Source organism: Muntiacus reevesi, chromosome 4, assembly GCF_963930625.1.
Source record: "Muntiacus reevesi chromosome 4, mMunRee1.1, whole genome shotgun sequence".
In the NCBI taxonomy this organism is placed as follows: Eukaryota; Metazoa; Chordata; class Mammalia; order Artiodactyla; family Cervidae; genus Muntiacus; species Muntiacus reevesi.
In genome coordinates this window covers 124,590,185-124,617,419 of record NC_089252.1, presented here as the reverse complement: position 1 = coordinate 124,617,419, position 27,235 = coordinate 124,590,185, and the positions used below count along the sequence as shown (strand labels likewise).

The window sequence follows — 27,235 nt, the reverse complement described above, 5'->3', positions numbered from 1 at the left end:
GTCATGTCCAACTGTGACCCCACGGACTGTAGCCTGCCAGGCTCTTCTGTCCATGGAATTCTCCAGGCGAGAATACTGGAGTGGGTTGCCATTCCTTCTCCAGGGGATCTTCCCAACCCAAGGATTGAACCCAGGTCTCCAATTCAGTCACCCTTTAAATTTTTATGGGATGATAATTTATGTAGATAGCATTAAACAGATCCATGAAGTAAAAAGTGAGGTTATGGTCTTTTTTTGGTTTTCTAAATCATGTCATTTTATATGTACCAAAATGTCATAGATATATAGAATCTTTTATACCTATAGTAATATACAATTTTTAGATTCCCTTAAATTTATGAGAAAAAATTTCGATATGTACAACCCAGAACCATGCTTAAGGAGGGAAGTGAAGTGAAGTGAAGTTGCTCAGTCATATCCAACTCTGTGTGACCCCATGGACTGTAGCCCACCAGGCTCCTCGACCCATGGAATTTTCCAGGCAAGAATACTGGAGTGGGTTGCCATTTCCTTCTCCAGGGGATCTTCCTGACTCAGGGGTCGAACCTGGGTATCCTGCATTGCAGACAGACGCTTTACCATCTGAGTCTAACAATATTCACAAAAGACCAGAAGTGCAGACAAATTCATGAAGAATGGCTACGTTAGGGAACATTACCAGGGCCTCATTGGGGCATATTTTATTTGAGGCACTTTAATCTTGTCTAGTTCAGAAGATAACAAAAGAAAACTTCTATGGCAATGAAAGCCAAAATTTTAAATGTCTTTCTGTGTGTCTGAGGGTCAGGGGACCTCTCTCTGGGGGTAAACTGGGGAATCTCAGGTGGCTCAGTGGTACCGAATCTGCCTGCCAAAGCAGGAAACATGGGTTCAATCCCCCAGGTTGGAAAGATTCCGTGGAGAAGGAAATGCAACCCACTCCAGTATTCTTGCCAGGAAAATCTCATGGACAGAGGAGCCTGGCAGGCCATACTCCATGGTGTCACAAAGAGTAGACACAATTGAGCACACACACGCTGAAAGTAAACTACAATACTAGCTCAAAGTTTACCTGAGCATCAGCTAAAGCACGTCCCAGTCCTCAACCTCAGCCCCACTCTCTTAAACAGATACACTGCCAAATGGAAGTGCTGAGATTAGGTTCCAGGTGAGCAATTAATGAAAGAAGAGACACCATGCCTTCTGCCCTCATTTAATTATGGATAATGTCCACAGAAGATTCATTCTGAGTTAAAAGTTTAAAAGGAAGCTAGGATGCCAGAAATGCACTGTGCTAAATGCAGATTTAAACAGCAGTCTCACAGCTAGAACTCTACTAACTGATGCTTCTACCTATAGAACAATCAGAACTATTTATATACTAACAATCTTGAGGCAGTTTAAGGTTTTTATAGAGTTGCTGCATAACAAATTACTCCAAAACTTGGCCGTTCCAAACATTTAGTAACTCATGCAGTTCCTATGGGTTACGAATGCAGAAGCAGCCTAGCTAGGTGGTTCTGGTTTGTGACCTCTCAAAGGATACAATCAGTATGTTACCAAGGACGGCAGTCATCTGAAGACTTTTACCGAGGCTAAACACCCTCTTCCAAGGCTGATGATGCTCCATGTGGTTGGTAAAGCAGTGCTGGCTGGCAGCAGAAGGCCTCCCTGCCTTGCCACAGGAATCTCTATGGCCGGCTTGAACATCCTCACAACATCCTCACAACATCCTCTGGGAGCCAGCTGCTCCCAGAACGAGTCATCGCAGACAGTAAGGCACAAGGGGCAATGTCTTTTACGACTTAGCCACACCCATCACATCCACCATATTTCACTGGTCACAGAGAAACACCCTGTACATGTGGGGAAGTAACAAGAGAATGAATAGCAAAAGGCAAGAATCACTGGGGACCATCTTGGAAGCTGGTTTTGACTATCTTAAAATAAGCTTCCAAATGAAAGAATGCTCAGTACAGTTTTAGAACTGTCTGTTACAGCTCAATTTCTTTTAAAAAAATTTTTCTTTGCCACTCTGCATGGCTTGTAAGATCTTAGGTTCCCCGACCAGGGAGACTCAACATGGGGCCTTGGCAGTGAAAGCACAGACACTTATCCCCCTGGACCACCAGAGAATTTCATCTTAAACATGGTAATATGGGATCAATCCTACTGGATAACATCTTTTGAGTGCATGCTTAGTAATGTATGACTCTTTGTGACTCCATGGACTGTAGCCCGCCAGACTCCTCTGTCCATGGAATTTTCCAGGCTAGAATACTGGAGTGGGTTGCCATTTCCTCCTCCTGGGGATCTTCCCAACCCAGGGATCGAACCACAACTCCTGCATCTTCTGCATTGGCAGGTGGATTTCTTACCACCATGCCATGTGGGAAGCCCTAACTTCTTTGAGGGAGACATTTAATAAATGTCTGTTGAACCAAACTAATCCCAACACATTGCTCATGTATCATTTTGTTCACCTGCCATTAAATTCTCAGTGTTATAATAACCCCATCACTTTAGTATCAATATTCTTGACAATAGTGTCAATATTATTTAAAAGCAGATATTCTGGATTCTCAAAACCAGAGGGAATCAGAATTTCCATGGTCTGAGAATCACAGAACTAGGAAGGATCTTAAGAGATTGTTACCTAATTTGTTGCAATTGAACAATGAGTCCTTGGAAACCCATTGTACTGTCTTTTCTACTTTGGTTTTTAATTTTTTTTCATTATGGAAAGTTTTGAAAAAAAAAGAGGTATACTAACCCAATATATTCACTTTGCAGATGAGAACAACCTCTTAATATGTAAAGAAATTGACCTAGTCAATGCAGCTCTTTATACTGGAGCTCACAAAGGAAAAAAAGAAGGATGAAACAAATCTTTAAACAACATTTTCTCATCAATGAGACTTCAAGCGACTTCATACAAAAAAATTATTCAGCAACCTTCTTTAGCAAAAGTTTGGAGCTCTATGATTACATTAGGGTAATAAGAGGCAGGTGTGGCTTGTGAGTAAACAGCATTGTAAACTGAAGCATAACGTAAGTCTTATGTCTGTCAGCTTTCTAAGCTGATGTAGTTTAGTACTACTGAAGCTAATCCTGATCGCGAGTTTCAATTCGTGAATTTTTTAAAAATCCCATGGATAATGTTGATACTGAGTATAAAATAAGCTTTTCTGGAAATAAGGAGAATTAAACCCTCCCAAATAAATGTATTCTTATCACCCAGGCACCTGGTCATTATTTTCAGCTTGAAATTGCCAGGAAAAGCTGGGAGGGTGGGGTGGGGTGGGGTGGGGGGAGCAAGAAAAGGGCACAGCTCTTCTATGGACAAATATTATAAAGCACATTCAGACTCAGAAGGGAAAATCTCAACAGAAAAAGAACTGGACTTCTGATAATGTTGCTGTTGTCAAAATGGAACAATAATAATGAATGAATGTGTGCTACATGCCAGAAGCCGTCCTCAATATTATTAGCAACACCCTCTTCCAGTTAGTCTTTACAAAAACCCTTCAACAATTGTTTTACAGAGGAGGAAACTAAGACTCAGATTAGGAAAAGTACCAAAAGTAACCTAATAGTAAGTGCCAGAGCTGGAATTCAAATCCCAATGCAGTCTACTCAAGAAGCTACATCTCTAAGCGCTGTGCAATACTGCCTCAAAATGCAGCAAAATAATCAGGCAGCCATGGTGTCTGATTCTATCTTAATAAGGTGGCCTAAGATGGAGGTCAGTAACATAAATGTTTCTTTTGATTGGGGAAAAAAACTAATGGTATGATTTTGTGGTCATGATTGTAATGGTAACACAAGCACGTAAAAGGAACCATTTCTTCCTCAACGCTATGCCTTCAAACCTACCAAAAGCCACCAAGTAAGACTGGAGATTTCGACGGTGCTTCCCAGTAGAAAAAAAATGAAAGCTGGACATGAGTTCTGCATATAGATATCTACAAAGAAAGATTTTAAAATATAGAAACTTTTTTTCAAATCTTCTTGACTGTATATGAACTGTTCTCTATCACTTATCAAAAACACTGACTTTCCAGTCTTCTCTCTAGAAAACTCTGGCCCTCTGTTGCTGGTAGTGTTTCCAGGCCTTGATATCTCCAGGTCCCCGTTAACCAAAGAAGCACAACCAGCAGTGGTCCCAACTGCCACGGCTCCTATGAAAATGTTGCACAGATTAACAAAAAGAGGAGCACTGTACAAACACTGTATAATGAACAAGCAGCTTTTAAATTCTTACAAGGACCAAGCTAATTTTAAAAATTATAATATTTGGAAAAATAGTAAACAGATATAATTATAAAGAACTGGAGCTTAAAAAGAAAAAAAAAAGACCATTGAGTTACATAACCAACTTGAGCAATGCACTGAATTCAGAATCTATGTTACTGCAGTACTTGTCTTGAGACTTCATCTGGGCCAGAGAAGGATGACCCGTGGAAACTCCACCACCTGAGGCACATATCGCATATTACTGTTGACAGCCAGACTTGGTAGGAAAAAATGTCTCTGCAGAAAGCTCAGGGGATTTTTCATACCCTGAGGTCCACTCAACCTAATAGAAAATTACTTTTTTGTTGCAAAATGGAGGAGGGAAAGAGGAGATCTTAAATGGTTAAAAAAAAGAAGAAGAAATTTATCCCTCACTTGCATTCACATAACTAAAAAGGGTGAAACCTGCTGGGATTATTCAGCATATTCAATTATATGATTACTCACTGGGCACTGACTACCCACACCCACAAAACAGAGATGTATTTGCCTTTTCCTGAATGGAAGAAAATATTCAGCACCATTATACATATCTCAATGGTATAAGGAAATACTTCCTTTCCTGAGACAGAAGTCTTATCTGTTGCCTCTGAGCATGTGCGTGTGTATTTTAGCATCCACCACTTCTACACGTGTACACTTGTATGTATATGATTATGTCATATTTACATATATTTGAGAATTCAAAAAACAGGAAAAAGATCACTACGCCCATTTTTCTTCTGGAAGAAAAACAAAGCTAAGTGACATCTGTGAACAAGGAAGCCACTCCAAGAAGCACTCTGTGATACAGTGAGAAGGGAGAATATAACCTTGGCCTCTTGGCTCCTATTTACAAACACACCTCCCCGACTCAACATTTTAAAGTTGACAGTGTCTCTCAGGTTTGATTGGGTGCTATTCTCACCCTAATTATCCTAGCTATGCACAAAGCTATGCACTTCTTTATAAACACTTTTAAATTTTAAAATATAACTCACTTGTTTTCTGAGAATTTTAGAACATTCAAGTGAATGAGGAGCTAAGGGGAATTGCAAAGGGGGAAACTATTATTCTGACTAAAGTCAAAAACGTAATGCCAGTCCAAACCAAGGAGGCAGCACACTCTTCCTATCAAGTTCCTGAATGATGACAAAGTGTGGATATGGGTCCACACTTCGGCTTCCACCCAGGAAAACCATTTCCTGTTGCCATGGGTTACAAGGATGAGTCACTTGCAGCCCTCCAGACAACTTGAGAGATGTCTTATACCAATGTCAGAATTAACTAAATATATTCCTGGTAATTAGTAGAGCTCAGCAATACAGTCTGCTAAAATATCAGATCAAAAATATCGATTAATCCCTTGAGATGAAGATGGGTACTTGAGATAAGTAAACTTGAGGGATATTTTTCCTATTTTAAAACAGATAAGATCCCCAACCTTTCATTAAGTGATCCATATAAACATGCAATCACAAGGAGGAGAAAACAGTTTTAGGATCAATGTACTATAAATAAGAGAGTAATTTATGTCTTGTCACTAACATACCTTTTAACCTCAAATCACACAGGCTTAGTCAGAACAGGCTTTATAGTAAATCCGTTACACACACACACACACACACAATCACATCAAAACATTCAATGTCCAGGAGGACATGCCATCTCTTAAACTAAGAACAACAAAAAAAATGAACATTTTATTGTATGTACAATTAATTGCACATTCAAGTTTCAAGCAGCGTGCTAGGAGAATCTTGTAAAATGTGTCAGGAGCAACCCACCCAACCCAAAGATGCCAAAAATCAGAAGTCAGGTGCAAACAATCACATAGGACCATTACTATTATCAGCATTCACTAGAAGAAGAAAATGTCGTAGGGAAAAAAACGTGCTTTTCAGATATCACTGGCAAGGAGATCTAAGTCTTTTGTAAATATTCATCTAAACTGCATAAATACGACCCCAGGTCCGAAAAGTATTAGGTACAGATTTAAGCAGAGGAAAATCCATTTAAAACAGCTGCAGCTTCTTAATTGGCTAAAAACAAAGACACTGTGAGGTGGCATGGCAATATTTATCTTTGCTTGGTTTCGGTATAGTTTGCATTGTACCAGTAGTTTCTCTTCTTCCTGATTCATTCTCTGCTCCAAGATCCTTTATTCTATATTAAAAGTTGAATTTAAAAACATGTGTGCAGACAAAGGCAAAGGAGGCAAGGGGGGCTCTCTAAAAACAGACCTTTTTCAGTATAAACTATGAACGCCACTGAAACAGTGGAGGAAAATCATTGCTTAACATTGTTTTCACCCCTGAAATATTTTGACCTCAGGAAAACTTGAGAGCATAACAACTAGATCTTTTTGAGAAACAAAGGAAATCCATATAAATCCTATTTCTGGTAAAAATTGAAGTCATCCTCTTTTTCTCTCTTTGTTTTCACATGATACAGACATCTTAAGTCTCAAAGAAAAATAAAACCATGGTGAAAATCACTTCAACATAAACAAGGCTGAATGGGTTCTATACTACATAGGGGCTCTGTTTTCAAGTAAGTTTTAACTTATACCTACCTAGTATGGTTATACACATGCTAAGAACCAAAAGCAAAAGTCTCATTTTACTGTATTTTCATGTCTTCAGAACTGAAGTCTGAATCCAGTTACGTATTTTACACTAGAGTTGCTATGCCTTTTCTATTCTTTGGCAGGTTTCAATGTCCTGGCCCCCTACTTTCTTACCCAGCCTGGAGTTTTGGAAGCAAGGCTCTGAACCTTAGTTTATGCTCTATCTACTCATTGTGGGGACGAAGAAGCGCAAAAACGAATGAGGTTTAAAGAGGAGATAATTAAGGTAATAGAAGTTGCATGTTCCTAATCAACTGGGAGAAGAACAACACACACCTGTCTCTCGGTTCTCCTAAAATTAAATATCAAAAAGGGGAAAGGGAGTCTCAGTCTAAGAGGGAAGTTCCTCTAGAATAAAACTAGGGTGTTTTTTTTTTTAAGATAGATTTCTTTACACCCTTGGCTTATGTGGATTTAAAACATAAGCAGTCCTTACAATACACGTCCTCCTGCGAGCACCGAAGCGAGCTGCAGAACTCTGATTCTGACATAAAGACGCCCAGCTCAGAACGCATTTCTGCAGAATCCAGGGAGATCAATAGACTCAGGAAACAAATATGTTGATGGATGAAGACGAGTCGGAAAACGACCAGGTTGAGGTGGCCACGCTGCAGGTTTCACCGCTCTTCCCATGTGGGCAAAACCAAATGTTACAAACCATCCCCCTTTCTTTTAAGAGGGAAAGGAGACGGGGAAACGAGAGGAGGGGGGGAAAAGAGATAAGGAAGGGAAGATAATGGAGCCAGCGATGAGAAAAGGAAGAAAGAAACGGCAAGGGGGGAAGAGAAAGAGAGAAACCCGGAGAGGGGCGGGGGAGTAAGAAGGAGAGATATGATGCATGGACGCTCGCCAGCCACCCAGCCGAGCGCTCCATCGCCCCCCAAGCCTGCGTCCCTCGCTCGCCCGTCTGGAGACGCGGGGCTCCCCGGGACCGCCGCCCTGGGGCTGACAGCCCTCCCCGCGACCCCTGCCCGGCGCACCCAGCGCCCAAATGCCCAAAGTAGCCCGCCGGAGCCAGGCTACCCGAGCCCGCCACTCCCTGGACCGCGCTGGCCGCCCACCCCCGCCCCCCCCCCATCACTAGTCTCGGGGAAAAAGCCTGCGAGAGCGCAGAGATGGGGAAAAAGAGGAGGGGAGAGGGCGACCAAGAAAAAATTAGACACATATATATACGATTGTATATGACATATATTTAAATAACGTGCTCGTGGGTCCTGGGGGAGCAGCAGGGGAGGAGACCCGTGGAAGGCACCTGGGAAGGAGCACGCTGTTGCAAATACCCCGGGCTGCGTGGGGCTGGGCGATTGTCCACAAAAGGAAGTTTAGCGGGAGCGCAGCCGTCTGCCAGGGGAGAGGACGAGATCCGAGCGTTACCTGACTGAGGTCAAGCCGGCGGGCCGCGGAGATCCTCAGGTTTGCGATCCTGAGCCACTTGATCAGGTTACTATGGAAATCGTTTTAAGGAGGAGGGCGGAGGGGAAAGCCAGCAGCCAGGCACATCCTCGTCACCCCCGAAGGGAGCCGCCGGGGCCGCCGAGCGCGGGCGCGGGAGCGGGACCGGGCGCGGCGCCTCTGCCGGCCCGGCTCGCTCTTTCTTCGCTCCTCGGCCGGGCCGCGCCTCCCCGCCCCGCGCCGCCGCCGCCGCCGCCGCCGAGCAGCCCGCGGGCTGAGCGAGCCCTCCGCGGCGCGCAGCCGGGAGCGGGAGCGGGAGCGCGAGCGAGCCGCCGCCTGCCGGCCTGGGCGCCGGGCGGCGCTGTCCCCCGGCCGCGCAGCTGGAATTTAAAGAGACAGGCGCGGCGCGAGGTCGGGGCCGCGGCCCGCGAGAGCGGCACGCCGGGCGCCCGCCGCCTGCGCCCCCGCCCAGCGGCCCGAGCCAGCCCTGCGAGGAAAGTTTTCTGCGGGGACGACGCGGGGAGCGCCTGGAACCGGCCCCGGCCTCCTCTCCCGAATGCGCAACACAGGCTGCAAGCAGAGTAAGAGGGATTTTTTTTCCCCCTCCCTGGGAGACTAGCGGGGAAATGATTTGTATGCTCAACAAGTCATGCACCTATTTTCAGCCGCACTCGTTTCCGTCCTTGTGCAGCGACTTTTTTCAATGAAAGCACCGAGAGACAAATGGAGGGGTCACTCCTCGTTTTATGTCAGACCCTAAGCAGACACGCATGGGTTTGGAAGGAAGGTGGTGGCGGGACGATGTAGCTGTCAAATATCTTGAAGAAAATAATTTTTATTTTTCTCCTCCTCTCAGCTAGCGAACATCTCCTTTTCCCTTCCCTCCCAGCCGTGGAGAATACGCATGAGGGTAGAATCCAACCTCTGGTCCAGCATTATCCGACAAATTACATTCCTGCCGGCATCTTTTCTCTACAGCGATGAATGTGTCTATCAGAAAGAAACATCTAGTCTGGCTGGCCCTCTTCAATGCCTAGCGGAAAACCAGTTTTCAATGGGCAGTTCTCTCACTGCTATTGTAAATAAGGCTCAGATTTGTGCTGTTCCCAACATACAGACCAGGCAAAATGTGTTTATAAATTACATGCTTTAATGCCATCATGGATGTACGAGTACCAGAGAAATTATGATCCGATTTATTTTACTATTCTAACCACTACCTTTCACTGCTTTGTATATAGTAAACAGCCATTGTGGTACAGTTCCACAATGGGGGATAAAAAACAAGGAGACCCTCCCTGTGGTCTTGTCTAAATCAATCAAGCAGATTTCACAGAGTTACTCTTGCAAAGGGTAGCAGATAGTCCATAAACAGAGAGGGCATTCTATTGGGTTGGTAGAATGTATTGTCCGAAGGAATGAATCTAGTCAGTCTAGATTATCAACACCTTGTGGGCAGGAGACATGGATACTTCTCTTAGACCTTACACATTCTCAGGAGCCCAGCACTGAGAAAGGATGCTACATTCTAACTCAAGAGTCTTAAATTTCTTCCCTGTCTCTCCCTATAGACTTACCTCCAGTACTGACACCTGTTCCATGCATCCTTCATGCTCTCTTTTACTCGGCTTCCAGAGTGAGCCTGCAATAAACAATAGTCTTATCTAAATCCTCCCATAGTTCCCCATTTCCTTCAGGGAAATAATCAAATTTTTTACTGTGGCATAGTATAGGGTTTCTCAAACTTTATCATGCATCAAAATGATAACCAGATAACCAAAATTAAACAAAGACTTCTAGGCCCCGTATTCCTGTTCAGCTTTTCCTCTTTAATGGGTCAAGGGTGGGGCAGAAGAATTTGTAGTCCTGACAAGATCCCAGCTGATGCTGTGGATCTGGGACCCATCCTTTTAAAACCATCTTTTATGATGTAGCGCCTGCCTACTCCTGCTGCTTCATCCTTTACACCTACCCTGCATTTGCTAAGCCAGTCAAACTCACTGATGCCATGCTTTCTCAAACATCTGCTGGTTTCTGCCAGGAATTCTTCCCCCACTTTCCCCACATCCCCCATCACCGCATCTGATAACTTGCTCAACCAGAAAACTCAAGTCGTTCAGGATGCCTCCCTGAACACTCGTGGGTCCCACACCTGAGTTTACACCACTCCTTGTGCTGCCACTGTGCCCGCTTTTCACACCTTAGGTATAACAACTGCATGTTTGTCTGCTTCCTCACTAGACTGGCTGTGCTAAGGGCAGAGACTATAGCTTACTTATTCCCACATCCCCAAGTACTTAGCGCATTGGCCAAGATATTGCAGCTCAATAAATGTGGAGGCGGGTGAGGAGAGAGAAGGAGAGGAAGATGGACACCGTTTTTCATTGTGATGATGGTAAAGACAAAGGATCGAGTGACATAATAGAAGCAGTAATTCCCTGGTGGCTCAGTTGGTAAGGAACCTGCCTGCAATGCAGAGACCTGGGTTTGATCCCTGGGTCAGGAAGATCCCCTGGAGAAGGGAATGGCAACCCACTCCAGTATTCCTTCCTGGAGAATTCCGTGGACAGAGGAGCCTGTGACCTACTGTCCATGTGGTCTCAAGAGTCGGACAAAACTGAGTGACTAATGCACACAATAATATTAGAAAGGGCCGGGGAGGGGGTGGAGAATATTTCTGAACTTCTAGCATGTATGAGATGCTGGGTTAAATGCTTTGCATGTTTGCTATCATAAACAATGTTTGTATCTCCCCAAAATTCATATGTTGAAACCTAATCTCCAATGTGATGGTATCTGAAGGTGGGGACTTTGGGGAGGGCGTTAGGCCATGAGGATAGTGTCTCAGAAGTGGAATTTATGTCTGTGTGAGATTCCGGAGGGTTCCCTCACCTCTTTCTCCACAGGAGGACACAGTGAGAAGATGGTCATCTGTGAGCTAGGAAGCTTGTCCGCATCCAACACCAAATCTGGCTTCTTGATCATGGACTCACCAGCCTCCAAAACTGTGAGACATGAACATTTGTCATTCAAGCAACCTAGTCTCGGATATTCTCGTTAGAGCAGCCAGACACTCTTACCTCTCCTATTCCTCAAAGCACCCCTGCAAGACAAACATTACCTGAAGGCTCAGGCGAGGAAGAGTGAAGTCGCTTGTTTGGTGGCTCTTGTGGAGCGAGGGGAGGGAGCTCCTCCTTCACTGCCTGCACCACAGAGACCGCTTACCACAGGTATGCATGCGCTAAGTTTATATCTAAATGTCTATATCTAAATATCTAAATAGTCGTGAGTTTTTGTTACTTTGAGTGCCCCTTGATCTCTCACTCCCCTTCCTGTCAGAAGGGACTCTGCCTCAAGGGCTGAGGCCTCAAAGGCTTCACTGATCCTTCTGTGACTCAAGGCTTCTGTGACTGCTGGATGTCATTTCTGTGAGGCGGTACTCAACCTGTGTGTGGTGTCCTTCATGTTATATAAAGTTGTAACCAACCAACCAAACCAGACAGGTAAACGTCCATTATGGTGTCAGGGCCAGAGTTCTTTACTTGTCGTTCTTTCCACTGTACTACATCTTATAATACTATAATGGAGGTCAACATTAACTACATCTTATAATACTATAATGGAGGTCAACATTAACTAGCAAGAAAATATGTGAATATTAAAAGTAAGGTAGATAAAATTATTTGTGCTCCCTTTTTTATATTTAACAGAAGTGAGTTTTTTTAAAAAGTAGATTTCATAGACATTTGCAGTAAGGCTTCAATGAAAAGTTCAGCTAATGTGTTATAAATAAACCAACTCTCAGAGCTCATAAAATGAGTGTAAAATGGGGAACCGTACGATGACAGAATAAATTAGTACCTCTCTTTAGGAATGTTCATTTGCCATGAATGTTGTGTCCTTTATGTAGGATTGTGCTAAAATCATGACATTCTTACAGCTAGAAGGTATCTTTAGGGCGGTAGTTCACAGGTTAGCTGCATAGTAGAGTCACTTGTGGAACATTCAAATAGCTCAGGGCCCATCCTGCACCTGAAGCAGTTGTATCAGAACCTCCAGGACTGGTATCCAGGCATTAATGACGCTAAAGCCCACCAGGTGATTCTAATGGACAAGCAGGATTGAGGACCGCGTCTGAGATGATCTGCAGCAGACTCTGGTCGTGGCCACCCCTTAGAATCACCTGGGAAGTGTTAAAGGCCACCAGGCCCAGACCCACCTGTAGAGATTCTGATTTGGTTTAGCTGGGGCCCAGTCCTTCCTGCAGCTAAAAGCAACCCCAGGGGATTCTAATGTTGTACTCTGTTTGAGGATTATGGTCTTATACCAACAGCTCTCAAGACAAGAGTCCTCAGAACAGCACCAGAGGCATCACCTGGGAACCTGCCAGACGTGCAGACTCTCACTCCCATCCCAGATCTGTCAAGTCGGAAATGCTCCTGGTGGGATCTAGAACGTGGTCTTTCCACAAGTCCTCCTGGTTACTCTGATGTGCACCAAAGTGTGGGAACCACTGCCTTACAACTTGGGCTTCCCAGCTGGCTCAGGGGTAAAGAACCCACCTGCCAATGCAGGAGATGTGGGTTCGATCCCTGAGTTGGGAAGATCGCCTGGAGAAGAAAATAGCAACCCACTCCAGTATTCTTGCCTGGAGAATTCCAGAGATAGTGGAGCCTGACATGCTACAGTCCATAGGGGTCACAAAGAGTTGAAAGACAGTTGAGCACGCATGCATGTACCAATAGGCCTTACAACATGGTATTAAATGGCATCACTCTTCTTTGGAATTAAGAATTTGGTGTTTCCTTCAGTAAGCATCTATTGAATCCTTACCGTGGTGGTTCTAACAAGTTTCCAGGTCATACTGATGTTGCAGGATCAGGGATCACAGTTTGCGAACCACTGTCCTACTATGTCACCAGCCCCGTAACTAAGCATTAATAATCCTGAGATTTGTTTTCAAAAGGAATCTGTCCCAAAATAAAACCAATGTGTTTGACTCCATCAAGCTTATTATGAGTATTCTTGTACCTTATTCCCTGAGAATCAATTTTAAAAAGGAAGGAAGATCATGCTAATGCATACTTTTTAACCTACGTTGAATTACCAGGGCAGAAAAAACATTGGTATTCAGCATTAAAAGCTGTGGGCACCATGGTAATGAATGTGATTGGAAAAAGTTCCTATATTGGATTGCAGGAAAACTCCAGGGGAAAAAAAAGGAAAGAAAGAAAAGACAGTCCCTCTCTCCTCAAACCAAAGCACCAGGTCCAGGGCATAAGAAAACTCCTGGTGAAAATTTTGCCCTCTGGCTACACATATGAGCTGATTTGCCTTCCCAAAGAGGCTACTCTTCTTTGTGCAATTGCTTAAAGAAGAAAGAAAAACCTGTTCATTCTCTAAAAGCAAAAAAAAAAACCCACTTCTTAGTGCCTTGGTGTAAATGTAACTGTATAAACTTGGTCCATCCTGAGCCACAGACGATAAAAGAACCCCCATTCCCACAGCCTGGGCTGCTTTCCAGGGAAAAGCATAGAAGTGCAGTCACTGAAAGCAAAGACTGTGTCACTAATCTTTGCCTCTGGTCAGGCAGCCAGAGAAAACCCCCAACCAGAGCACTCAAAAGAAGACACCCCGGACCATGAAATCTCTTTTCATCCTTTTAGCTGCTTGAATTGATTTCAAGCTACTAACCTGGATCCTTCAGGGAGGATCTTTTGGGGATAAGCTTTTTATTTTCTTAATTTTTTTAATAGTATGAGACCCTGCTTCTACTTGGCAATTGCTTTTGAAAATTTCCAAAATAGACTGCTAAACTGCATTTTCTTTCTGAGACTACTTTAGGATCAATGGCATTTCTCTGCTTTAACAGATGAGAGCTCCAGGGAGAAGATCCTAAGAGAGCTCCAAGATGCCTGCCGAAACCTCCGGTGCTGAATTGCTGACAAGAGAAAAGCCTTTCTAAGAGTGAGCCACCAGCCTGTGTTTGCCTGTGCACTTTCAAATAGCCACATTGTTAATTACTGCATCTGCCACTGAACCGCTTACTCTCCAAAGGTCTTAAAGTTTGAATGAAGTCTCCTCCTATCAAGGCTGGAGGAAATAATAGTCTCCACCACACAGCAAAATGTCACCTAGATTTCTTTTTTTTTAAGGCATATATACTTAAATAAGCAACGCAGCTCTGAGAAATGTAACTAAGTTGCTTAGATGAACAGCAGGAAGTGGCCTTTAGAAATATCATTTGGGAGGGAGGGAAATGTAAGGGAACAAAAAGTAGATAAAGATGATGAAAAGAAAGGGCATGTAAGAATAGTTGGGAAGGGACTTGCTGTGAATGGCAAGACAGCCTTCATTGGGAGAGTGTCAGTTTCAGAGAAACAGCTGGGGCGTTTCATTAGGGAGTAGATCTCTTTGGGAAAAATAATAAAAAACTAAATTTTCAAATCAGAGGACTATTAAAAATAGATTACTACCTGAATTTGAAAGTAGCTATGAGGTTACATAAGAGAATATCCCTGTTCTAGGAGATTTCAGTTGAAGTGACACTGAAACAGCTGTAAAAATAATAATAATAAGGGCTTATATAAGAATAAAAATGTTCCTATTCTGATATAAGAATATGAATGTCTTTCTTATCTTTATATAAGAATAAGAATATGATCATTTAGGAGGATGGGATTAATATATACATACTACTATATATAAAATAGATAATCAGCAAGGACCTACAGTATAGCCCAGGGAATTATACTCAATATTTTATAATACCCTACAAGGGAAGAGTCTGAAAAGTAATATATATATACACATATATCTGAGTCACCATGCCATACATCTGAAATTAGCACAATATTTTAAATCAACTACAATAATACTTCAACTTAAAAAAATTTTTAAGACTTATGTTTTATATACAGAGAAAGAATACAAATGTGATGAACATTAATGAAAGATGTATATAGGTGAATCTAAGTAATTTGTAATAGACGTGTAATTTCTCTACAGATTTGCAACTTTTTCAAAACAAAAAGTGTAATTAAAAAAGAAGAGATTAATAAAATTTCTGCAAAGTGACTCAGAGGAACAATACAAAAAGAGTTTAAAATGAGGATGCTGAAAATAGATTCTTAGTCTCTTCTAAACACTATTAACAAGAGATCGGCAATGTGTTTCCCTCTTGTAGGACTATTATTGTCATTAGAGATGAGGCAAACACATTTTAGCACATCATATCTTGCAAGTAATCAGAACACTAGTCTGCACCATGGTGACCTTTGAATATTCTGCAAATTGATTTCTAAGCCATTCCTGTTCCCTCTTGTTTATAGCCTTGGTTACCTAGAAGACAATGAGCAAGACTGGCCAGCTGTGAGGCCTGCATTTCCCTGCTCATCAGCACTCAATCACATTTCTCTCTCTCCCAGAGGCCTCATGACAACCCTTATGGTTGGTCAGGAGAGCCGCAGCCCCGAGAACCTTCTGTATGGTCAGATTTAAGAGCTACAAGCAGTTGAGTGAGCCCCTCAGAGGTACCCACTACAACGCCAGGACCAGTAAATTTATACTTTTCTGTATTCCAAACTAAGAGTAGAATTCTAAACCTTGCTTCCCACGTGGCGCTAGTGGTAAAGAACCTGCCTGCCAATGCAGGAGATATAAGAGACCTGGGTTTGATCCCTGGGTCAGGAAGATCTTCTGGAGAAGGAAAAGGCAACCCACTCCAGTTTTCTTGCCTGGAAAATCCCATGGACAAAGGAGCCTGGTGGGTCATAGTCCATAGGGTCTCAAAGAGTTGGACACAACTGAAGCAACTTAGCCGACAATGTAAAGTGAGCATCACCCTTGAAACCATGATATGTCCAGATTATTCATATATTTTCCTGTCATTAAATCATCTTTACCTGTTGTTTTCACGAACTTTTAACCCATAAAAATGTCCTTCCATATGCTAAATCTTCATGGATGCTCACCCCAGTAACCCATGCTAAGGTTTCCTTAAAAATTCTTACAAAAAAGTAATCCCAAACCCTGAATCACACCCGGATCATTAAATAAGAAGTCAGCACCTATCTTAAGTTTTATGACTTAGAATTCCCCAGAAGACACATATTCCTACAAATAACCAACTAAAATGGGATCAAAATAAGCCAGGCATATTCAGTTTCTTCAAAGCACCTGCCCTGTTTCTGTTAGAACAATCCTAATTTTCTAAGTAATGAGGAGAGGGAAAGATTTTAATTTCCAATATTTGGTCCACCATGACTTGCATAGATTCCTTAATTTTAGGGGGCAAACAAGCAAAAATGGAAAACTAGCTAGTGTGAAAATAAAATGGAACAGAGAGTGATTTTTTCCTACATGCCAGAGGATATAAAGAAAAGATAAAGTTAGGAAAACTTAATCACTTCTGGCCACACACTGACAACACATATAAAAACTCAAGATGTGTTTGCTAGGAGAACACAAGGAGGGTGTTATTCTTTCCTTTCAGAAATAAAGAATCAGGTAAGGAAATTTCTATCTGAGTAGCTCAATATATCGGGAGAAGAATTAAACATTCAATTGTCCTCATCAGTAAATACAAAACCACACTTCTACAGAACACTCAATAAAGTTAAAATAAGTCATAAATAGAAAGCTAGGATCACCTCTTAGTTATTCAGCCCTGTAGAGAGTCTACACTGAATATGTGAAAAGTTCAGATGTATAGGAGAGAGTTTTGTTCCTCAAAGCAATAGATCTTGGTAAAATTTGGTTCTCCTAAGGGGAATCCTGTGTTTTCTATGCATTCAAAGTTCCAAGTCCTAACTGGAAGTGATATGGAACAGGAGAGCAAGAGTGCAGTCCTGAACGCTTGCAGTAAGTGGAGGTGGGTAGGTATTAGGAGAAGTTTACTCATTTATATTCCATCAAGCGCAGTGCTAAGAGTGTATCATTTTCTCCTACCAAGGGATTGACAAGGGCCAGTTGGGGAGGAATTTCATTAATTTTCATTAATGGATTATTGGTTTCTTCTAATGTTTTCAGCAAGCTGCCTTTAGAGGCTAAAACACCAGTATAGACCACTTTATTGATTTGCTTATTCCATTCACAGAATGCCCACCTAACCATAGCTGTTGGGAATTCACATATAGAAAAGTTAACTAGTTACAAAAATGTGGATAATGGATGAATAGCAGATATAACCCTCGGGCAAAATAACTATTTAAAAATTGCTTGAAGACAGCTTTTTTCCCCATAACTTCATGCAGTCCAAAGCTACTTCTCACTTCATGCAATCCCCAAATACTCAAGCTACATATTACACTTATGTCATATATACAAATATATACATAATAAATAGATAGAAATGTATTTGAACCTACACTGTAAATGTGATTTACTGCATGGAAAACTTTTAAAACTCAGAGTTCCTAATACATTACATGTAAGGGTTCAGTCTACATGTTTGATGAAAATGAGCTAGCATATTTCCAATTTATGTTTCATTAATATCTACTATTTAAATGCTTCCTTCAGTCCAGTTAAGTCACTCAGTCATGTCCAACTCTTTGCAACCCCATGGACTGCAGCACGCTAGGCCTCCCTGTCCATCACCAACTCCTGGAGTTTACCCAAACTCATATCCATGGAGTCGGTGATGCCATCCAACCATCTCATCCTCTGTCATCCCCTTCCCTGTCTGCCCTCAATCTTTTCCAGCATCTGGTCTTTACAAATAAGCCAGCTCTTCGCATCAGGTGGCCAAAGTATTGGAGTTTCAGCTTCAACCTCAGTCCTTCCAATGAACGCCCAGGACTGATGTCCTTTAGGATGGACTAGTTGGATCTCCTTGCAGTCCAAGGGACGCTCAAGAGTCTTCTCCAACACCACAGTTCAAAAGCATCAATTCTTCGGGGCTCAGCTTTCTACACAGTCCAACTCTCACATTCATACATGACCACTGGAAAAACCATAGTCTTGACTAGACAGACCTTTGCTTATTGGCACCTAAATAGTATCAAAAGCATGGGCTTTGATTTCCTACTCTCAAAAAATTCTTAAGCAAAATTCTCAAACCTTTCCTATTTCTTAAAAGGAATATCTTATTTAGCTTAACAAGAACCCCAACCCTGTTTATGACAAACCAAGATACTTCATTTTGAAACCACATTTTATTCACTGTATAACTCTTCTGTGTAAACACTTGATTCTAGTCACAGTCTGCAATTTGAGAAGCTGAAAGGATGGATAGGACCTGAGTCAAATGATACGGAATGTGGAGGCGTATCTCACGTCCTGTAATAACTGTCATAGGAGAGCAGATATGAAATGCTAATGTCTGTCTCCTTGATGTTTTGCAGACTAGTGAGATTTTCCTGGTAATTTATAAACTTGTTGAAGTCATGAGTGTTACGAAGCCTTTTTTATTTCCAGCTTAATCAGGAATCTTACCTAAAAGGGCAACACTTACTACTTCTGTCAACAACTGTGTTTGTTCTGTAATAATACCAGTTATCATTAATCCACCTGAGAATCAAAATTTATTTATGTCTCCCACCCTTCGCTTTATACACAGTATCCAGTTAGAGTGACAGATGCTGGGACTGGTGAAGATAAATGATAATTTCCTTTACATAAAAATTGCACTAATATCTTTAAAAACACCCAGATAAGAACCATTTCTTTCTTGCTGATACTGCCAAATAGGGTGTGAGTGGAGAAGGATCATCTGAATGCTAGTCATAAGAACACATGCCCAAAGATTATCTCATTAATTTAAACAGTGAAGCAAAACTGAACAAAAAGCTCATAGAGAATCATGCACAGATGATGAGAACGTATCTGGTCCTTCCAATTTGTTTCCTGAACTCTGAGATCTCTAAGAAATGATGAGATTTTTCATGAGGAAGTGTTAGAGTGATTGAAGACACAGATTTGTTCCATTGAAGGCAAGTGCAAACCATAGCAGAGCTTGTATTTTGAAACACACATATCCATAAAATTTATTCAGGAGCATCTGACTTCCTTTGGGAGTTTTAAGAGATGACTCAATCAATATAATCATTTGAAAGTGGAGATCCAAAATCTGACTCAGGATTTATGACCATGTTATTACTTTTTCCCCAAATTTTCACCATCATTTCTACAGACTGTTATATCCTGCTGTCTGGGGGAGGTTTCCAACTCTGTTTCAAAGTTCTCAAAAGAAGAGAATTTAGAGCATGTTATTTCTATAGATTGCCTAAATTTTAAATCCTTCAAATCCTTCCAATAGGAACTCTCTGCAAGGATTACTCTACCCATACAAATTGATAATATCTGTATCCAACAAATCAATTAAAAATTAAGTTTGGAAGTAATTGTCAGGATTATAACCTGTTATTTTGTGACTGTGAGTTTTCCAGAACGTATGTATTGTAATCAAAGCAATAAAACAATAATATTTTCCCTAACCTGGTTTACAAAGTCTCATTCAGATCTATATTACTTTCAAAATAGGAAAGACCTTTACTTCCTACTTTAGCACTGTAATTTAATAATTCAAATATAGCATTTTATTCAGAATGCTCAGATTTCCTCCCTTCAGTGTATTTTAAAATTTTGCCTAAAACGTTTGTTTGTTGCCAAATCGTAAATTTAAATATACCTCATGAGTTCTCACATGATAAAATGGTAAGTAGCAATCCCTTAATAATGATTAATCAGCAAATTTAGTGTGGCCCTATATAGGACAGAGTAACCTCACTGTAAGAGATTATACAAAAGTTGTAAGGAGTCATTCCTGTACTCCTGGGAATACCGCTTATGAGAAGGAAGCATTTAAACAGTAATATGAGAATATACATTTCAAATGAGTGATTTGTCATTAAGAACAATGATAATTTTCCAGCCCTTTTTAATTTGCATGTCTGAAGAAATGGGGTTAAACTGAGCGAGTGACTTTTAACAAGGCCTTACAGAGCCTTAAATACTTAATATGTGATCCAAAGGACCAGTGATAAATGCATCACTGGAAGGTGGTTACAGATACAGAATCTCAGCCCTCAACTCAGATCTAGTCATCAGAATATTCATTTTCATTCCATTCCTTTTCAAAATCAACCATATGCCCTTTAAATTTGAGACTTTTATGGACAGATGTGTCCTTGAACAAAATAGCTAAGATGATAGTCATAAGCAGAATCAGACAGTGTAGGGCCCCAAAAGTTCACCTTGATTCATTTTTCTGTATGCAGTGATCAAGTATAGAAAGTATTAGAAAACAGCCATAGGGAGAACCAGGCTTCCCAGGTAGTTCTAGCGGTAAAGAATTCACATGTCAAGGCAGGAGATGAAAGAGATATGGGTTCGATTCCTGGATCAGGAAGATCCCCTGGAAGAGGGCATGGCAACCCACTCCAGTATTCTTGTCTGGAGAATCCCATGGACAGAGGAGCCTGGGGGCCTATAGTCCATAGGATCACAGAGTAGGACACGACTGAAATGACTTAGCACGCATGCACATATGGAGAACCACGACATCAATTAGGAAAACATACCCTGCAGAAGACATACCATGTATTCTGGCAATTGTCTATGCAAGTTCTTTTCTTCCATAAGGAAAAAGAGCTAAAGGGAACATTTGTACTTGCAGCCAAAGGAGAGAGAAGTGGATCCTACTGGTTAGAGCCTGTGATTCATCAAGCTGTGTCTTGCTAGTGGCCCTAAATTCTGTTCCTTGAAAGCATGAACTGGGGGACTTTTGTGGTGGTCCAGTAGTCAGTAATCTGCCTTGCAATGCAGGTTTGATTCCTGGTTGGGGGACTAAGACCCCACATCCCACATGTCACAGGGCAAGCTCACCCACCACAACTACTGAGCCTCCGAGCCACAACAACCGGAGGGTCTGGGCACCCCAGGGAAGGTCCCTCATGATGCCGCGAGAAGCCTGCATGCTGCAACAAAGACTCCATGAAGCCAAATAATTTAAAAAAGCATGAATTGGCCTTGCTGCCCCTTCACTAGAGAACTATCTTGCACTTCTTGTTCTTGTGGAATAAACACACCGGAGCAGAGTTTGCATACCACACCCACAGGAGGATTGGGAAGGTAGGGAATGGCAATGAATCTGGAAACCTGTCCTCCTCTGTTTTTCGTAAAAATGGGCGGGTGAGGCAGCCTTCTGGTCCTTACAAGGAAGCTTGTTGGTTAAGTAGATTCTTGTTGGTGACCTAGATACCTGTTGATCAAGTAGATTCTTTGGAGGCAAATAGATTCCAAAGATGCAGGATTTTTGTCTGAGGACCAAAGTCCCAAGGTCTAGATTCTTTAAGGAAAGTAAAAGGCCCTCCTCGACCCTAAGCCCCAAAATTGGGGGTTTGTAGAGAGGTTAACAATATACTTTTCAAACTAGGATAACTTTTATCCTAGTTAAAGTTAGGTAAAAAGACGGTAAAAAGAGAAAATTCCTTAAAACCATACAACAACAGATGTAAACTAAGACTCTCCTGAACAAACCTGTGTTTCCCTATAAATTACAGTGCGATTGCACGTGAAATTGGTATAAAGTGCCCTAAAAACTCTGAATGTAGAGACTATGAAACCTCTTTCATTCCTTCAAATACTATCTTGAGCCCCTAATTTCTTTGTTAGTAGGCAGGCACGTACCTTCTTCTTTAGAAGCGCCCCTCCATCAACGAAAACCTCCCGTGTTCACACAGCCCCACCCACATATGCAATCAAGAAGAACGCTGTAATCTGTGCATCGCTTCTTCCTGCTATGTGTCTGGCCCTGTTGAAGCTGTGTTCTGCAAAATTCCAGAGTCATTGCCAATCCACCATGGAAATAAGGACTTAAGAATCCAGATCCAGGCTCAGGCCACTGTCATTCTGCAAGGAAGCAGGAACCCACTTCTTCAGTATAAACAAGGGCAAGCGAGCCTCTCACTTGAGCTGGCAACACTCACAGGTCTTCGCTGTCAATGTTGTGGTTGACAAGATGGTTATGGACGGGTTCAGTGTCAGACAAGCATAGACCATGTCAGCTCCCCTCTCCAGGGTGTTGGACAGCTTGTTGTCTTATATTCTCCAGACACAAGGCAATACTCCATGAATTTACCTTGCTATTAAGGAATCTTGCTATTAAGGAACTCTGATACATTTGGAGGAAGATAAAAGCGGATGATACCTCTTGTGATTCCAAAACCAAATGTTGGCACCTCTATTTAGAGAGATTCTTTTTAAGTTATAAGATAAATAAGTCTAGGGATGCAATGTACAGCATGACAACTGTAGCTGGTGTGTGATATACTGCAAAATTGTTAAGAGAGTTACTCTGAGAGTTCTTATCACAAGGAGAAAAATTATTTTCTTTTATCCTCTTTTTCTTTCTTTTCCTTTTGTTATACCTGTACAAGGAGATAAAGGTTAGCTGAACCTGTTGTGGTAATCACTCACAATACATGTAAATCAAACCATCATACTGTATGCCTAAAACTTAAACAGTCATGCATGTCAATTATTTCTCTGTAAAACTGGAAAAGAATTTTTAAAAGAACTAGAAAAGTTCTTTTAAGCTCTTTTTTTTAAAAGCTTTAAAAATTTCAGAGAGAGAAGGTGCAAACATTACTATTTTTATTTTCTCCTTTCTTATTTAATAAAACTACACATTTTGCAAGAAGAAATCGTGCAAAATATGTTTTTAAAAAGGTAAACTCTGAAAGGATATTCTGCTATGCACAGATTAATAAAATTGGAATGTGTCTATTTGCCGAGTGGGTGTCATTGTGATTTAACAAAGACCTGGGGAAAAAAGTATTAACATTGGAGTTGGGGATGGAAATGTTTGAATGCTAAGTAGAGCCATTTCCCAAGAAAAACTTTACTGGATTATGCTCAGTGAAATAAGTCAGACAGAGAAAGACAAACAATTTATGATATCACATGTGGAATCTAAAACATACAGCTACTGGATATAACAATAAAGAAGCAGACTCACAGATATATAGAACAAACTAACAGTTATCAATTGGGAGAGGGAAGCAGGGAGGGACAGTATGCGGGTATGGGAAAAAGAGGTACAAACTATTATGTATAAAATAAGCTAAAAGGATATATTATACAGCATAGAGAATATAGCAACTATTTTATAATAACTGTAAATGGAGTACAGCCTTTAAAAATTGTGACTCCCTGTCTGTACACCTGTAACATACAATATATCGACTATGTTTCAATAAAAAATAAATTAAAAAAATTTTAAGGATAATTGACTAAAAAACCCACTTTATTGAACCTAGAGACTGGTTGGATTTTTTATTAGACCACAAAATAAAATATGGAAAGAAAAAATAAAGTCAAATGTGATACAAAATTTTAAGGCTGAGTGATGAAGATGAGAAGAAAATAATACTGATACAATGAAGAAGTAGAAGTTAAGCAAAGACTCATTCACTTTGAGAAATATTGGTTTTGTGCTTTTTAAGAGTAGAACATTCAAGTATAAATGATTAATGGACAATTCAAAATTTTAAAAAATAGAGCGTGGTCAAAAATTAGAAGTCAGTGTGTACAAAGTTGAATCTTTTACTTCTCAGAGGTTTATAACCTCATAGATCAGCTCATTAAGGGTAAGTAAAGAGTGGGGTGAAAAAGATGTGTCATCAAAGAAATCAAAGAAAGTACAGGCACCTCAGAGACACTGCAGATTCACAATAAAGCAAATATTACAATAAAGCAAGTCACATGAACATTTCTGTTTCCCAGTGCAAATAAAAGTTATGTTTACACTGTAGTCTCTTATATGTACAAGAGCATTATTTTTAAAAAGTAATGCATATACCTCAATTAAAGAACACTCTATTGCTTAAAAAAAAAAATCACCTTAGCCTTCAACAAGCTGTAATCTTTTTGCAGTAGTAACATCAAAGATCACAGATGACCATAACAATTATAGTAATACTTTAAAAGCTTGAAGTAGCACAAGAATTACCAAATTGAGACCGAGAGACACAAAGTGAGCAATAAAAATTGCTCGCTGCACAGTTGCCACAAACCTTCAAGTTGTCAGAAACAAAATATCTGGGAAACACAATAAAGCAAATCACAGTGAAATGAGGTATGCCTGTATGGTCAAAAAGACAGTCATGTATTGTTGACTTGGAGATGGAAATGAATATCAGGGTAACACTGAAATTTGTAAAGAGTGATAACATGAAAAACCTAAAGAGAAATTCAATGAGATGGAAGTCAACGGTATTAAATGTCATGGAGAGATCAGAGGACACAAAAAGTCTAAAAATAAATCCTTGGATTTTATACAAAGAGAAAGGTAGAAATGTTTACATGCCAACTATGTACCAGGTGCTTTTACTTACATGTGATGTTTAAGAAAAAAAGGTTTATCGTGTCCCTGGATATTGAGACCAGATAGAGAATGTTGACAGGGATAGAACAGATCTGGAGACTCAAGGGATGAGGAGTGTCAAGCTAGAATCTCTGGCCATCTCTACTTGCTTGCAAGCAGGGAGGGAGAAACCTATAGGGAGAGAAATTGGAAGGGGTTGTGATAGAAGCTGTCTGGATCACAATAAACTGGAAAATTCAAAAAGAGATGGGAATACCAGACCACCTGACCCGCCTCCTGAGAAACCTGTATGTAGGTCAGGAAGCAACAGTTAGAACTGGACATGGAACAACAGACTGCTTCCAAATTGGGAAAGGAGTACATCAAGGCTGTGTATTGTCACCCTGCTTATTTAATTTATATGCAGAGTACATCATGAGAAATGCCAGGCTGGATGAAGCACAAACTGGAATCAAGATTGCTGGGAGAAATATCAATAACCTCAGATATGCAGACGACACCACCCTTATGGCAGAAAGTGACGAGGAACTAAAAAGCCTCTTGATGAGAGTGAAAGAGGAGAGTGAAAAAGTTGGCTGAAAGCTCAACATTCAGAAAACTAAGATCATGGCATCTGGTCCCATCACTTCATGGGAAATAGATGGGGAAACAGTGGAAACAGGGTCAGACTTTATTTTTTTGGGCTCCAAAATCACTGCAGATGGTGGTTGTAGCCATGAAATTAAAAGACGCTTACTCCTTGGAAGGAAAGTTATGACCAACCTAGATAACATACTAAAAAGCAGAAACATTACTTTGCCAACAAAGGTCCATCTAGGCAAGGCTATGGTTTTTCCAGTGGTCATATATGGATGTGAGAGTTGGACTGTGAAGAAAGTTGAGCACCAAAAAATTGATGCTTTTGAACTCTGTGTTGGAGAAGACTCTTGAGAGTCCCTTGGACTGCAAGGAGATCCAACCAGTCCATCCTAAAGGACATCAGTCCTGGGCGTTCATTGGAAGGACTGATGTTGAAGCTGAAACTCCAATACTTTGGCCACCTCACGCGAAGAGTTGACTCATTGGAAAAGACCCTGATGCTGGAAGGGATTGGGGGCAGGAGGAGAAGGGGACAACAGAGGATGGATGGTTGGATGGCATCACCAACTCGATGGATGTGAGTTTGAGTAAACTCCAGGAGCTGGTGATGGACAGGGAGGCCTGATGTGCTGCGATTCATGGGGTCGCAAAGAGTAGGACATGACTGAGCAACTGAACTGAACTGAACTGAACTGATAATAGAAGCTAAGTGACTGCAATGGTAAATGCTGAAAAAGTGCAGTTTTATCTTTATTAGCAATAATCAGTCATTCTATATTCCCTATCAAAGAGATCATTTTGCTTAATTATACACAGAGTGAGTCTGTTTCTATATCAGCTCTCTTTGTCTCCCTGCCGTTTGCTTTTACGGGTTTTCATTCTTAAAAACAAAGTCTTTTTCATTCCCCTATACCCCTGAAATTTTGAATTATCAGCCTAATTGTTGACCTGATCTTACATTTATAAATTATATTAAAAAATCCAAGGAATTGAAAACCTTCCGTAAAAATCAACTAAATATTGCTCACATAGCTTATTATAATAAAAAAATTTGAAAGTTTTATCTCATAGCAATGATATCAATCACTGCTTCCCTCAAATCATTTTGCCTCATTAGACATTGATGTATTCTAAAAATTATATAAATGTATCCATGAAGTTGAATAACTACCAAAAACCAATTTCCTCATTTTTTGTATTACTGAACTCTTCCAAATACTAAGTATTATAAAGCAATATTCTAAACTGGCAGTTTATTCCCTGAGTTCAGAGTATTACTGTCTGTATAAACCAAAAGACATGTTCCTTCTAGTCTTCATCATTCCTCCAAGTACCAGCAACCCAGTTCTCTAGTATTGAGAAGCAGTCTCAGATGAAGCAGCTGTTCCTTTGACATCTCTCAGTTAACCTCCCATGCCTAAATGTCCCTTGGGTAAGATAAAATTTCAGTGTGATAGGATATCATTTTCTCTTACAATTAAATCCTAGACAGGCAGATATAATAGCAACTTCATCTCCTGCAGAACAGCTAGCCACTTTGGGGTGATGATTACTGAGTTACTTCCCCAGAAATAAGAAGCAGATACTGTCCAATGAATTACACATGAGTATTTCTCTATTACATATGAAAGGAGGTAAGCGGGCCGAACAGAAGAAAAGAAACTGCTATTGATTTCACTGCCACATCAAAGAGAAAGCAGAGCAAAATTCAGTCATCAACAACCACAAACCAATCTAGCCTTGGTTGGGCAATAAAACTAAAAATAACTGAAAATAATAAAATTTTTTGAGCAGTGTAAATACATATACATTAAATTTAAATTCATGCTGACTTCTCTGACTTGCAAAAGGTGAAAATACAAGTGAATAATTATAAAAGTATTTCAGAAGAAATACCCTATAGCTATTTCTTATAAGGTTATTGAAACAATCTCATGAGCTATTGATGAACATGAAACTACTTAGAAAATTATAAAGTGCTATGTAAATGTTAATCTTAGCATTCAGAAATCCAAGATAGTATTTGGTTGTAACTGCCAGCCATAATTTAT

General features: G+C 40.8%; 1 protein-coding gene and 1 long non-coding RNA gene across 3 annotated transcripts in view; one reads left to right on the top strand and one right to left on the bottom strand.

The window, feature by feature from the left end:
• Positions 1 to 8,501, bottom strand: part of NAV3 (neuron navigator 3) — an 888,057-nt gene extending 879,556 nt beyond the window's left edge. Inside the window, exon 1 of the mRNA XM_065934132.1 lies at positions 8,258 to 8,501. The gene's annotated coding sequence lies outside the window, so the exon portion shown is untranslated. The remainder of the gene's footprint in view (positions 1 to 8,257) is intronic.
• Positions 8,502 to 8,771: 270 nt separating this feature from the next.
• On the top strand, positions 8,772 to 14,486 carry LOC136167013 (uncharacterized). 2 transcript variants are annotated; one of them, XR_010663040.1, is made up of 3 exons: positions 8,772 to 8,856; positions 11,182 to 11,505; positions 14,148 to 14,486. It is a non-coding gene; the product is annotated as an uncharacterized lncRNA (long non-coding RNA). The 2 variants fall into 2 exon arrangements; XR_010663041.1 differs by lacking the exon at positions 14,148 to 14,486 and adding an exon at positions 12,609 to 12,747.
• The last annotated feature ends 12,749 nt before the right edge of the window (positions 14,487 to 27,235 follow it).